Source organism: Chelonoidis abingdonii, chromosome 10 (assembly GCF_003597395.2).
Source record: "Chelonoidis abingdonii isolate Lonesome George chromosome 10, CheloAbing_2.0, whole genome shotgun sequence".
NCBI lineage: Eukaryota > Metazoa > Chordata > Testudines > Testudinidae > Chelonoidis > Chelonoidis abingdonii.
Window position 1 is genome coordinate 60,408,744 of NC_133778.1, and position 14,449 is coordinate 60,423,192.

Consider the following 14,449-nt stretch of genomic DNA (forward strand, 5'->3'; position numbering starts at 1 on the left):
TATGACTTTAAAATTGAGACTAAGGACTGAAAAGGCATGAAGACAGCTACACTCTCACGCTTAGAGTTGGTCATTTTAAGTAAGAGCTGAAGCATAGGGGCAAAGCAGCATGAGTCATCTTACAATGTCATTGCATCACCAGATCTGTGAGCAGACAGATTCAGTCCCCCGGTCTCCAGCACTTTTCTATGTTGGGAGCTAGACAAGCACCTATTACCTTAGTATCAGAGCAGCTCTTAATCTTTGGATGTATTTATCCTCACAATCTGACTGTAAGATAGGGAAGTGCTTTTATCTTCAATTTATAGATGGAGAACTGAGGCACTTGCCCACCGTTCCACAGAAAGTCTGTGGCAGAGCGGGAAGTTGAACCTAGGTCTATCCAGTCTTAGGCTAGGACCCTAACCACTGCACCATCCTTTGTCTCAGGCATAAACTGATAATAATTTTGTAAGTGCCTTGGCAAGTGCATCTTCCTGAAACACAGTCTTATTCCTAGTCATGAGAATTATTCATCTTCATCCCATGATCTCTTCCCCATATAGATAAGAGTGTCACTTGAGAAGATATTTGCATCTGTGAATATAAAGGCATGCAGCTGGGTCTTCATAAAAACATCTATTGCAAGAACAAATGCAGTGACCTTTTGCATAGCGATATCAGAACAAGCAAGTCATAACAGTTTGCACACAAAACCCATGTGATTTCGATTAATGTGTGTGTCTGAAAGTAGAACATTTATGTCTGACAGTAAAGATGGTGGGGACAACCATGTAATATCTTTTCTCAGGCGCAATGTTCCTGTACATTTTAGATAAGTTATTAATGGGGCCCCCAAACATAGCCCTTTCGACATGCCAAGTGGATCTCCTGCATATGCCCTGTACAGAAGGCAGTTGTGAAAGAGCCTCACTCACTGTGACAGCTGTGACAGACTTTGCCCAGGATGGAGACCGCATCAGCTATATCAGAGCTGAGCCAGTCACAAGGAGCGAACTACTCTGGAGAGTATATGCACCAAAGGATGTAAAGGTTGGTTACTCAAATAACTTGGAAAACATGGCAAACTTTAGTGGGAGTTTTACTGGGGGGGGGGGAGGCAATAAGTCTTAGCTGTATAAACTTCCTCATTGTGAGCACATTAACTCAACACAGTGACTTAATATGCCAAAGAAATTAATCTGTGGAGTGTTTTGCTTTAACAGGTTTGTTTTGCTTATTGGGCAGCACATAAGTAGGGCCAACAGCTGGATTCTACACACAATCACATTTGTGTGTGTGTTTTGCGGGGAGGGAGGGCCAGTTTGGAATTATCAATTCTTTAAGAGGAAAAGAAAACACTCAGGGGAAGAAATTCAAAAAGAGCTCATAACCCACACTTAGACTGTGGTTCATAGAGTGAAGCCAAGGCAAAGCTTCCCTGCAAGAACTCTTCTCTGGGTTATGATTCCCCACTGCCACACTGAACAAAAAAATAAATAAAGAGTCGAAGAGTGGCCAGGTAATTTGAGAAGGAAACTGAGAGTCAGGATTTTGGTGTTCAATTCTCAGCCCTGCCAGTAATTATGAGGCCTCTAATGAGGCACTTAACCCCCCTGTATCTCTGTTTATCCATGTACAAAATGGGCATTATTAATATAATGAGAATTAATTAATGAGCCAAATCCTGCTTCCTTTACTTACGTTTACTTCAGTAGGCCTGTTCAAATGAGTGAGGCACACACGATTTGGCCCATTGTTTGTGCCCTGTTGATTCTCAGATGAGAGCTCTGATAGAAGTACACAGTAATATTATGATGTGACAGATTAAAAGGACCACAGTGTCAGAACATACGTATCACTCAACTAAAGTTCACAAAGAGGTGGCAAATCCAATGTAGTGTATTTTTACCAATAGAAAACACACTGATTAATGACCTTGGCCCTGATTTATGTGCATCATTTACCTCAAGACCCAAAGAGTGACACTGATTCTATTCTCACTTACCATGGCTGTACAATGGTATCAGCTTAATGATTTCAGTAGAATTTTGCCTGATTTACACTGGAGGAAGTGAGATCAAAATTAGATCCAAAGTACTGTATTTGTATCTTTAAAAAGTATAATGATAAATTTCCTTTCTTCCTCAATATTGTCTTTATATTAAATATTTTAAATATTGTCTTTATGATGATAAAGGCACCTTTAATCTAGTTCAACACAAATGCAATGCAGTTAGCTCAATGCAATCAAACATGTATTAATTTTTGATGGCATTCCTGTTTCTATTAAAACATGAGAACTGAGCAAATGTAAACTTGAATTAACTATTTTAAAAATAAATTAAATTTGATCCCAGTAAAGCAAGCTTCCAAGAACAAAAAAAAACACCTCACTTTATTGTTGATGTTTTGCAAGCAATTAGAAGCATTAATGTTAAACACCTCCGTCAGCATAGCCAATAAAAACTTCAGCATGATATATTAAAATCAAAATAGTCTTTGGATACTGCAGGCTTCCTAATAAATCTCCAAATTTATCTGGAAATGGAATGGCTGAAGTGTGCAAAACGATTTGAGAGAAATTCAGGTCCCCACTACCTAGGAAGCAAATATACTGCATTCTTTGCATAGATTTGGTATTTAAAGAGCTGGAGAGAGAGAGAAAGAGTTAGGATGTGGTGACGGTGTTAATAGAGAAAATCCATTTACATCATTTTTGGTAGATATAACTATATTTGATTTCAAGCAAAACTTTTTTCACTGAGGACTTCACTTCTGCATTCCTCAAGGAGTGCACTGTAACGTGTGGGTGGCCAGCATACATGAGGTGTCAGAGTGGTGTCACCACAAGGATAATGATGTATATGCAAACGTACAAACTCTTTGTTTGAGGGGCTCATCTCCATGAGAGAAGTCTGCCTTCTCCAGTTATTCCATTATTTAAAATCACCTCTATTCCTAAAGGCTACATTATGCCTGATTCCATATGGCTGCACAGTGACAAAGGGAGGCACAAGGACCCTCCACCTTTTCCTCCTGCTTCACACCCAATGTCAGAACTCTTTGAATTGCATTTCTGGGTTCCTGATGGAGTGCAGAGTTTGCACCTAAGATGCCTCCCTCTGGGAGCAGATAGAAAGAGCAAGCAAAGAGTAGACTGTCATGGCCAGAGAATGGGGGTAGGCTGGCTGCATGTATGGGAGCATGTGTCATACCATAAAGGGGTGTCACAAATGGCTCATCCTGCCCCCAGTGCAAATGGGACCCTTTGCACTACAACCTGCTATAGGCTGTGTGCAAACAGCACACTGATTCTATATTATCAAGGTGAGAATTGATATTATATTATGCAATATACCTTCACTAATAGGGACCTTTTGGGCAACAATGTGGCAATATTCTTGTCTCTCTGTCCAGTGGATGGGGGATGCAAAGGACCCCTACAGGGAGCAGGTGTAGCAAGTGCCACAAGTAAGTGTGTTTCCCCCCGCATCATTGGAGGCATTGGGTCTTCTCCTAGTTTTTGCAGGCATAATATCTCCAGGGGTTCCTGACTCCACATGTCATTTCTGCTCCGAGATGGCTGAAATTCTTAGGGGTTTTTGCTGATCTAAGTTAAGATAGTTTTATATTGCTGTAACTGAGAGAACTTTATCTTTCACTCAATTTTGCTGGTTCCTGCAACCTTGAAATTAAGGGAGACTGCACTGATTCCTTGACACCAGGAAGGGTTTACTCTGGATTTACACTGTAACTGATCTCAGAACCTGGTCCACAGTCTGCATTAAATGAATTAAATATTCAAAGTATGAACAATAAAATTAAGGTCAAACCTATGGAGCTGCAGTAGTACAGGCTACTAAAACATGCTAATTATCCATAATTAAGTCATATCTCAGGCTTTAAAGTTATTGTGATTTAATAAGTGTTCTACATTGTTGGTAATTTCTAGGCGGGGTTCTGCTTATTATTGTGAATTTTAGTAGGAAAAGCTTTTCTTTTACCAAACAGGGTAAAGAAATACAATAAACAGAGGTAGGTGAAATAATAGTACATTCAGTTCCTAGGCAGTATGTGATTAAACTCAATTGTTTAAAAAGGAAGTCTATTCTGTACCCATTCTGCATCACGTTTTATAAGTCAGATTTCAGTTTGTACTTGACCCTTGAATGCTACCCATAAAGTTTTGCAAGGGAAAACAATGAAAAGAAACTTCAACATAAATTGTATTCATTACACATTTTATATTAACCAGGTCACAGTTCAAGACCTCCCAACAGGAAATTGCTACTCTTTCACTGATCCACACATTATCACATTTGATGGAAGGTGAGTATTCTTTCTACCTTGAAATAATTTGGCTTGATTGTTGATTCAGTTCCTGAATGCAGCATATGGTGTTCCGTTAGAATACCCTAGAGTGTTATAATAGTTTGTTATTAGTGATTGATAACAGTGCTTTGGAGAAAATTCGCAGTTCTTTCCCAAAAGTCTAAATTCCTGTTTAAAACAATGTGAATTAATTATTTTGAAGCTAAAATGTTTCTTAGATTTAACAGTTTGTCAAAAGCAAAGTGTTAAATTCTGTAACCCTTGACTGAGCAAAACTCCTATTGACAACGCCAGGAGTTTTACCTGATTCAAATATTTGCTTGATTAAGGACTACAGGATTTGAACCAGAACCTCTCAGATTATCTCCCAGATTTCCAGTTTCTGTTGGTAAACCTCCTACTGGTCAGGGTTATAATTTTATACCTTAAGCATCAAAACAGGCTCAGCAAGTCTGGTGTCCTACCTGCTGGGCTCCAGTGGTCCAAATTTCAAATACTACGTGCTCTATAGGCTACAGTACACTCTAGTCAGGATACCAACTTTGAAAATGGGCCCCAGCAAAAGAGCTGACACACATGGTAGATCTCCTTATACCATTTTACAGGTATGAATAGTAATTCAGAGAGACATACAAGGAGGAATTAAAAGCTAGGATGTATGAATATTTATATATGCTCCCTGAATACCTGGAATTATCTACACTCTGAGCTATTAACTGAGTTTAGAAAAATAATGTATACAGTATATTTTCTACATTCACTGATAACTTAATTTACTTCATTTCTTAACTAACTGTGTTTTTCAAACACTGCGAAGTCCACATTTCTTTCCCAGCATTATGGGCCAGATCCTCCACTGGAATAAACTGATTTAGCTTCATTGACTTCAGTGGAGCTATGTGGTTTATTCTACCAGAAGACTTGGCCCTACAAGTTTGGACTTCTGAATACTGATGAAATTTAAGTCATCTCAGCAGCAGTCAGGCTTCCTAACAAGTTTTTCACTATCCCACTGTTTTTTTTCATAACCAGATAATTCAAAAATTGCCCAAAAGACTAAACTTTAACACCATAAAATAATTTCACTTCTGAGCTTGAAATGAGAAATGTCCTCCCAATAGGCAATTCTGAGGAAGTCATAAGCCAAGGAGAATAGCATCATAGACTGGAAGTCCCTTCTCGGCTATCTAGCACAACATTATATCAGAGAATGAGAGTGCCTATAAGACATTATTTTATTAAATTATCCACTTATTAAATTAATGTTATTAGGCCAACATTTGCCACAAGTTACACCTGTGCAATCCCGTTATTGATTACAAGTAGGGATGTTTCTGAGAAATGTTACAAATAATAGATTTAAAGTTACCATTGGCAGTTGCTAAGGAATGTCCGTATATGGCAAGCTCTCCGTCAGAATATAGAATCTTGCAATGGAAAAGGCCCAGCAGGTCATCTCATCCATCCTACCTAACACTCCAAACACTGAAGGATTTCTTCCTTTTGCATCGTCACTAATGTTTTATTCAGCCTAGTTTTAAATGAGCCAAGTAATGGGGCTTCTGCCAGCTCTCTCTCAGGAGATTTATTCCACAGACTAATACAACTCACTTTCAGGAATTTCTTGATATTCAGCCAAGTTTCCTACTCTTAATTTCAACATCCCATCACTCCTAGTTATATTTTCTTCTATTATTGTAAATAATTCCTCTCTTTCAAATATTATGATGTTCCCCCTTGCCCTATTAGTCATCAGTTAGCCAAGCATTCTATCTATATATTCCACAACGTTAACCTTTCAGATTATAATATATGTGATGAACTAGTTTTAAAGCTATGCTGCATCTAAGGAATAATGGGAATGCAATCTTTGTTTGTATCTTGCTAGAGGGCTACTGCTGATACATTTTGAGGCAAATTTTGATCATCCCGTTATGTTCATAAAAAGCACATGTGAGAAAAAGTTGTTTGAATGGAGATGTGTATCTTGCACGGCACTGGGATAGATAGAGAGGGATAGATAAAGAGGATGGAGAATTTAAAAGATAGACAGTCAACTATTCCCCAGGTGTTGGTATCAGACCAGTAAAGCACTGTAACCCAAACAAATACATTCTTCCTATCCTTGTACATAGAACCCCACCAGCCTAAGAACAGGGTAGCAGATCCCATTGGCCCAGCACCTTCCAGGGAATGCTGGTGTGGAAGAAGAATCAGGGCTGCCCACAGGGGGGGCAAGTGGAGCAATTTGCCCCAGGCCCCGGGCTCCGCAGGGGCCCCCATGAGAACGGCCAACTCCCACCCCGGCCCCAGCCCGACCCCACCTCCGCCCCTCTCCCGGAGCCTCAGTGCATCCAGGAGTGTCCCTGAACAGCTGCGGCGTGGCTCCGGTCAGGCTCCTGAGCACCTTCCTGCTCAGAGTCGTGTGGTAAGGGGGCGGGGCTGCAAGCTCCACACCGAGCTTTGACCAGTTCCAGTGAACAAAGATTATTTTATGACTTTTTATTTCTTATTAAAATAAACTTCTCCTAGTGAGTAACAACCACTCAACAGCTTGTAATCTGGCTACCTCATGCACATTCCATCTGGGTTAGCATAATGTGAGGCTATTAATTAAATATCTTATCCTTGGAACAATAGTTTGCCCTTTCTGTATGCCTACCTCAAGGAATGCGTATTACATAAAAAACAGTTTGTCATGTCCTTTTATTAATATATTTCGATAGAAACATCTACCTAATAATTCTTTTGACTAAAGGGAGAGACTAAGAGGGGGGCAAAGTGTCATATTTTACAGTACAACAGTTTGAGTGTGTTGATGCACAGAAGTGCAATGATATTAATTATACTGGCTAAAGCTCTGAAAGAGCACTTCCTTTTACAGCAAAATGCCTTTTAAATGAAACAAATTTGCAAGCCTGGCAAAGAGAAAGTATAGGCTTCATTATTAGTTATGATGCATTATAAATATAAAAGCCTTTCACATCATAAATTGTAGATTCTTAAAAGTGAATTATTAGTTTCAAGCTAAGTGCTAAGATACCTCTTTTATGGCAATATCTAAAACACCTAAGACTGCTTGGTGGGTAATTCATATATAATTAGTGTTATTTTTCATTTCACCTTATAAAGGAGAATTTTTAGATTTCTGGAGCATGTAAATTAAATCTACGCATCAGTATTCTCTAGGGGTGAAATTCACCACTTCCTGAACAGAACAACTGCACTCATGCAGGGAGGTAAGTATAAAGGTCTATGCCTGAGAATGGAGGGAAAAGAATTTCCCACTACAACCTGCAGGTAAGTCACTGGGATAATAATGCAACCCTTCCATGACTACTGTTCCAGCCTTTAGCTCCTTGGTCGGTTTGCCAGGGTCTCACTTATGCATGGAGCCAATAGTTCCTGAGCCTACCTCCAACAGCCTCCTTCACAGTGAGCAGAGTCAATGTATAGACTGCCTTATGCAGCTGTTCTGCTTTTGCCCACTCCCATGCAACTGCATTTTAGGGGCCTGCCTTCCTCTGGATTAATTTCATCCTGCAACATGCAAGGCCCTGGCAGCCAGAAAAATTCTTTGTCTTGATGCCCACCAATCAACCAAAGTCAGATCTTGGTTCTTTGGGAAACCGTCTCATTGCAAATGCCTATTTAAAAGCAAAAAGCATCTCTTCTATGATCACAAGCTACAGATCTCCAGGGAGGAAGAGAACCCTGTACTAGGTTTTCTCCACCTCTCATGCTCCACAGAATCTGTAGGTTGACTACATTTCCCCTCACAGCAGACTACAGGGTTGTGAATAGCAGCATGCACCAAAGTGTTGTGCTGTAAGTCCCCCTGGACACTGTGGATGTGAACTAAACGGTTCCTAGTTCACCTTAACGTAATCTCATTTGAAGAGGACTATGTTAAAGTGAACTAGGAATCTTTTAGTTTGCATGTGCAGTGTCCACACAGAGGAGTACTTACAGTGCAGTTCTTTGGTGCACACTGAGGTCCAAACTGTAGGGGAATGTAGTCAAGCCATGAGTTTTGCTTTCTTCAAAGGTCTCACACCTATAATGCACAGCAGAGTAACTGGAAGTTCATTTAACCCTGGGATGGAGTGAGGTGTTGGGTATGTTCGGTTTCTCATCTGCTTTGCTTTTATTAAATGTAGAAGGGCAAAGGGATCTTATTCATATCCCAGTGTTTAGGGGAGTCGGAATCTTAAAACTTCAGAGTCTTTACGGATTTTCCCAAACACACTGACCTATTCATCTAGAAAAAGCCAATGACGCTACCTCTATTCTTCTGTTCAGTGCTGCCATGATTACTTTAGAACTGACTAGCCTTAGGCTTGGAGGAATTCAATTTTTATCAGTAAATGTTAGTCAATCTCACTGTACACATACTAACCAACAAAAAATATTTCCATTGATAATAATCGAAATGTAAAAATAGGTAGAGTTAAAAAAAATTCTGCTTGAAAACTTAGTTTTAAGGATATTTACTTTGTATATTTTGACATGTGAAGTTGACAGTTTGTATTTTCACAGTCATAAAGCCTTAACTGTTTGAATCTCAACAGCTACTGTCATTAAATAATTATTTTCTGACCTCCTCCTCATTTCCCACAACTGTGAAAATTTAAATAGATTAAAATAGAAAATATGCTTACAAATAAACATTGATATTACCATCAAAATGATAAAACAATAAAAATTGAATTCCACCAAGCCTAACTAGCCTGTACATGGGGTTATCCACATCCAGCTTGGGATGTGGAGCCATATGCCACTAGCCAATCACAACTCGTTGTTCTGATCCACTCTATTCTGTCCGCTTTATCTTGACATTCACATGTCTGGTAACTGGACCTAAATTTGACTCTGGTAACTCCAAGGACTTGAGTGAAGTGAGACCAGGGATGAATTTGGCCCAGGAAGGTCATGTAAATCAGCTGAGCCTCTTTTTCTTTTATAAAATGCTTGCTACAAAAAATAAAATGTGAATGTACTCTGGTTCCCAAGTATATCCTTCATTTTCCCTCTGACTAACACTTTGTAGGACACAGACCAACTTAAAATAGCTCTCACTGGCAAGGACAGCAGTCCTATGGGCAAGTGAACAGATTAATCGTAAATGGTGCCTTTCAGTAGCTGATGTTTTGGGAGCAGTAGTAATGAAATAAATTAAATAAGAAGATGGAAGAAGCAAGGGGTGGGGGAAGCCTCATGGAAAAGGAGAATGAGTGCTGGGGTGTCCTTGGGAGTGGGTTGTACAGCAACAGTAAAGTACAGTATAACAGCATAGTGATGAGTGTGGTAAAGATAGACTGATAGATAAGGGTAGGACGGGAGGCGGGAGGGAAGGGGTTAAGGTTATTCTTCTGACTTAAGCTTTCCACATTTGGGGCAAACATTAAAAAAAGCATATAGTAAAATCTTTTCCTACTGTTTAGGGGTATTTAATTTTCCACTGCTGCCTACATGGCTGTCATGACATTTTTATGAGTGTCACAAAAGCGTATCTGTTTAGATTCAATTTTGCATTCAAGTAATTCAACGCCAGCTTAAGGCTTCCATTTAAAAATAAAGACATTTTGCAAGTCTGACATTTTACATAATCTATGGCATGACCTAACTGAAGGACTCCCATCTACTTCAATAAGAGTTGGATTGGGCTCCCATAGTCTATACACATTAATATGAGTGAATAGTCTCATTTCCGTGAAAGACATTTATGTACCTGTGTTAAGAGAGTCTTATGTATTTAAATGATAGACAAGCAGCGTTTAGATGTAGCCATTCTCATGCATCCCCTACTTCTTTCACGACTGCCCTCCTTCAAAATGCCTGGACCTGAAAAAGGACTATTTGAAGGAAGTTTTAGAAGATGATTCTCAGAGTTTTCCATCTCTTTATCTTCCTCATGTGGATATACCCATAAGAGCCTATCATTTGACATTAAAAGAGATGATATGATTTTTTTTAATGCTCCTGTTAGTTCTAATCAGTATTTTGCCCCAGTTGTTGAACAGCATGCTCCGGATTTATGTACCTGATTAGAAAATAGGATGAGACAAGCCCGTCAAAAATGTTCTCTCATTACAGACAGACAACTTTGCTGAGTTTTTCAAGAAGAAGTAAAATCAAATTTTATGACAAATAGTTAATCTCTATTTTCTTGCTTTATTCCAAACTCCATACATTTCTAGAGGGAAAAGGGCTGTTTCTGAAGCAGTACTTTACAAAAAAATTCATAAACTTTATTTTCATTGGTTATAATTATTTTTGAAGTTTCCTTGCATAATATAGAAAGTTTCAACATGAAAAATAATTATTTGTATTCTATTAATTGTAGATTCCTAAAAATCTGTTTTAAACCCAAACATGGCTGTTTAAAAGGAAGGTGTTACCAAGCACTGCTTTCAAAAGGTGGTTAGCAATTGAGCCATTCAAAGAAGTCCCTCACAATTTCCATAAAATGCATAGCCACTGTTTCCTCCAGTTGCCAGAGCAATATATGGGATAAGAGCAAGAAGTAATTACAATGTGAGAAAATAGAGACATTTGGAAATGCAAGAGAATCCACTTGTAGGCCCTAATTCTGCAGTCCTTACTCAAGCAAAATTCAGACTGAGGTCTGTAGGAAATTTGCCAGAATAACATGGACTGACTAACAACTGCAGAATTAGTTCCACACTGAATTCAAACAGACTGAAACTCTATTTGCAGTACAGCACAATGAAAGTTCCAAATTACTCAACACATTGCAGTGTGCCAATTGCAAATCCAGTTATAGTGAAACTTATGCTTATAGTGAAGTCGTTCTAAGGGGAGAAATGACTTCACTTTAACAGGGTTCCAGGAGAGTCCTAATTTTTCATATGAAATGTTCACCTCGCCCCAGTCAGCCTTGCAAAAGTTAGTGATTAGTCACAGAAGATGTTATTTGAGCACTGATTTTGCTGTGAAGAATACCATGCCATAGAGCATCTAGTTACAACCAAAACATATTTATTAAGTCCTGGAGGCAGGGATTATTTCCCATTTGCCTTTCTCAAATGTTTATCTTTTTCTCCATGCCTGTTGCCATAGCAGCAGCTCTTAGACAGCTAACAGCTCTACATGAATTCTTATCCATTTCCAGCTTACAACTCTAGTGGTATTATCTTGTGTATGGTGCTGAATATATGCTTCCCCATGTGTTAATTTTCTTTCTCCTCCAAGGCCAGCCATCATGCTGGCCTAATTAAAAAGTGTGGCTGTTGGAGTACAAACACACAGTCATGATAGGTGTACACCCTCGGTTTGAAAATCCTATTTTTGTTTATTTGTTGTTTAGGCATTATGATAATTATAAAATTGGAACCTTTCTTTTGTGCAAGAGCCTGGCCCATGTGTTTGAGGTACATGTACAACAGTGGGACTGTGGAAACCGCCAGTATGCTGTTGCCTGCAACTGCGGTGTAGGTGCATGGGAGGGTAATGACATCGTCCTGCTAGACATGTGTAATGGTCAGTTTCAGGAAACCAGACTTCAGCTGTCTATTAAAAGCATTGGCACATCACCTCGATGTGTCAAAATCGTGAAGTCCTATGGAGGGAAAAAAATTACCGTAGGTGGACCTTTCGGTTTCTTTTTTTTAAAGTTGCTTTGACTTGAACTATATATTTCTGAATTAAGGAACCATTACACATACACCCGGAGCCAAGAAAACTAGACTGAAGGAAAGCACTGGCTAATGTGTTAATTTAACCAAACATAAAAACATAAGAATGGTCATACTGGGTCAGACCAAAGGTCCATCCAGCCCAGCATCCTGTCGACTGACAGTGGCCAATGCCAGGTGCCCCAGAGGGAGTGAACCTAAGAGGTAATGATCAAACATAAAACAAAATGTGAAACTAACAAGAGTGGATGGGTGTTACTCAAAGACATAGCCAAGAGTGACATGAATATTATTTGTTGTTTGTATTATGGTAGGATCTACAGTCCCATGGGCACCCACTGTGCCAGGCACTGTACAATTACATAACAAGGAGACGGCCCTGAAAAACTTGTGATCTAAGTGTAAGATGAGAGATCACACAAATTATGTACCTAGAAAGCACTACTGTGCTTTCCAGTCTGCACTTTGTATCTCTCATCCACACTGAAGATCTCTAGTCCAGAAGGTGTTCCCTGAAATCACTGAATGAACAAGTGCAGACTGCACTAGAGAGATCCAAGCTGAGAATTTTCTCCTAAAATTTCAACATCAAGATTTATTACTAGAAAATATTCTGGGTAAGAAAGGGGCCATAAGGAGCCAAAACAATGTTTGGGTGAGGGTTCTGAGCTTTGGCTTTCATCATCTTCTCCCTTGGAATAGGTTTTGATAACATAGTTATTTAAAGTTTCTTAACTGCAGAAAGGGAGCAAAAGCAGGAAAATAGCTTTCATTTCACATTACAACTGAATACAATATAATTATAGTTTTATTACTAGAATAATCTTTACTAGCAATATTCAAAATATATTCACAAAGTTAATCACTTTCTTTGAATTTGGAGTTATAGGGCCACATTTTGTCCTAATTTAACTTCATGTAAACCCCACTGATTCCACTGGGGTTTATATCCAACTAAGGCCACGTCTATACGACGCGCCATTTCGGCGCGTTAAAATCGAAAGCTCTGGGTTCGATATATCGCCTCTCGTCTAGACGGGGATATATCGAACCCAGAGCGCGCTTACATCGATTCCGGAACTCCACCAAAACAAATGGAGTTCCGGATTCGACTTTGCGAGCCGCGCACATCGATTCGACGCGGTGAAGACGGGTGAGTAACTCGATTTTAGATATTCGATTTCAGCTACGCTATTCCTGTAGCTGAAATTGCGTATCTAAAATCGAATTTCACGCGTCGTGTAGATGGGGCCTAAGTTTCCATGGGACATGACTGAGGGGAACATCTAGTCCAAACAGTGCAGAATAGCAGAGATTTTAAACACAAACTCCAATTTGGAGGAAAGTGTGTAATTGGAAGGCAGTTGGCACGTGTTAGTTGAACATGGCAAAAATTTTCAATCAAAACTTTTTGCCACCAAAAAGATGCAGATTTAGGTCAACCAAAACATTTCACAGATTCATGTCAAATTCGTCAAATTGTTTCAGTCCGAAAAAAAACCTGAACAACTCAAAATGTTTTGTTTCAGTATGTTGAAAATGAAGTGTTATCATTTGAAATAACCCTGCATTTCAAACTTTACTTCAGTTTAATTAAAATTGTTTTGAAAATCTTGAAAATGAAACATTTCATTTATGCTCAAACAAAATGTTTTATTCAACCTGAAATATTATATTTCTTTATTTTTACTTTTTGGTTGGTAGAAAAAAAAAGTTAAAAAATCATTTTAGACTGACCTGAAAGAAGTTTTTTTTTTGTCTGCCCAGCAAACACCAAAAAAATCAGTTACTCACACAGCTCTATGTTAGTTTCAAAAAGGTACCTGAGTACTGTATAGCTTTGTTTCAACTAGCAGCTGTCCTGGCCTACAAATTAAATTAAAAATTAAGACAATACGAATTTATAAGCAAGATTCAAGTATAGTGAATCATTCCACTTTTCAGTTGTGAAATACTACAGAAATTTGCTCCTTAAAATATACTTGCTTTTTTAATTTCTAGACTATGAAAGCAAGAAACTAATATCAGGCTAAATTCTGCTTTCCTTACTAATTTCGTGACTCGTCCAAACAGAACTGAGCCTATTGCATGTGCACTCTGCAGACACCCTCACACGATTCTGTAGCTTGTATTAGCCTTGATATGCAATACCTCATGCTATGCTCTGGAAGCTCCTACTCCTGTGTCGCTGAAGTCAATGGAAGTTCTGCCACTGATTTCAAGGGGAGAAAAATGAGTCAAATTGTGTGCTGGTTGTGGGATGTGGACAAATTTCTAAGGGGCTACGGTCAACATTTTCAACAGTGGGTACTGATTTTGGGTGCCCAGCTTGAAGTGAATTGCGTTTCAGAAGTACTAAGCAACCAAAACTCCAGCTGAAATCAGTGGGGGTTACAAGTTCTCAGCACGTCTGAAAAAACAGGCCCATGGTGTCTCAAGCTGAGCACCCCAAAACTGAGCCTCCCCCACCTCAAAAA

The 14,449-nt window shown here is 39.1% G+C and overlaps 1 pseudogene; it reads left to right on the plus strand.

The window, feature by feature from the left end:
* LOC116837364 (von Willebrand factor D and EGF domain-containing protein-like) overlaps positions 1–14,449 on the plus strand; it is a 276,210-nt pseudogene that overhangs the window by 134,215 nt on the left and 127,546 nt on the right.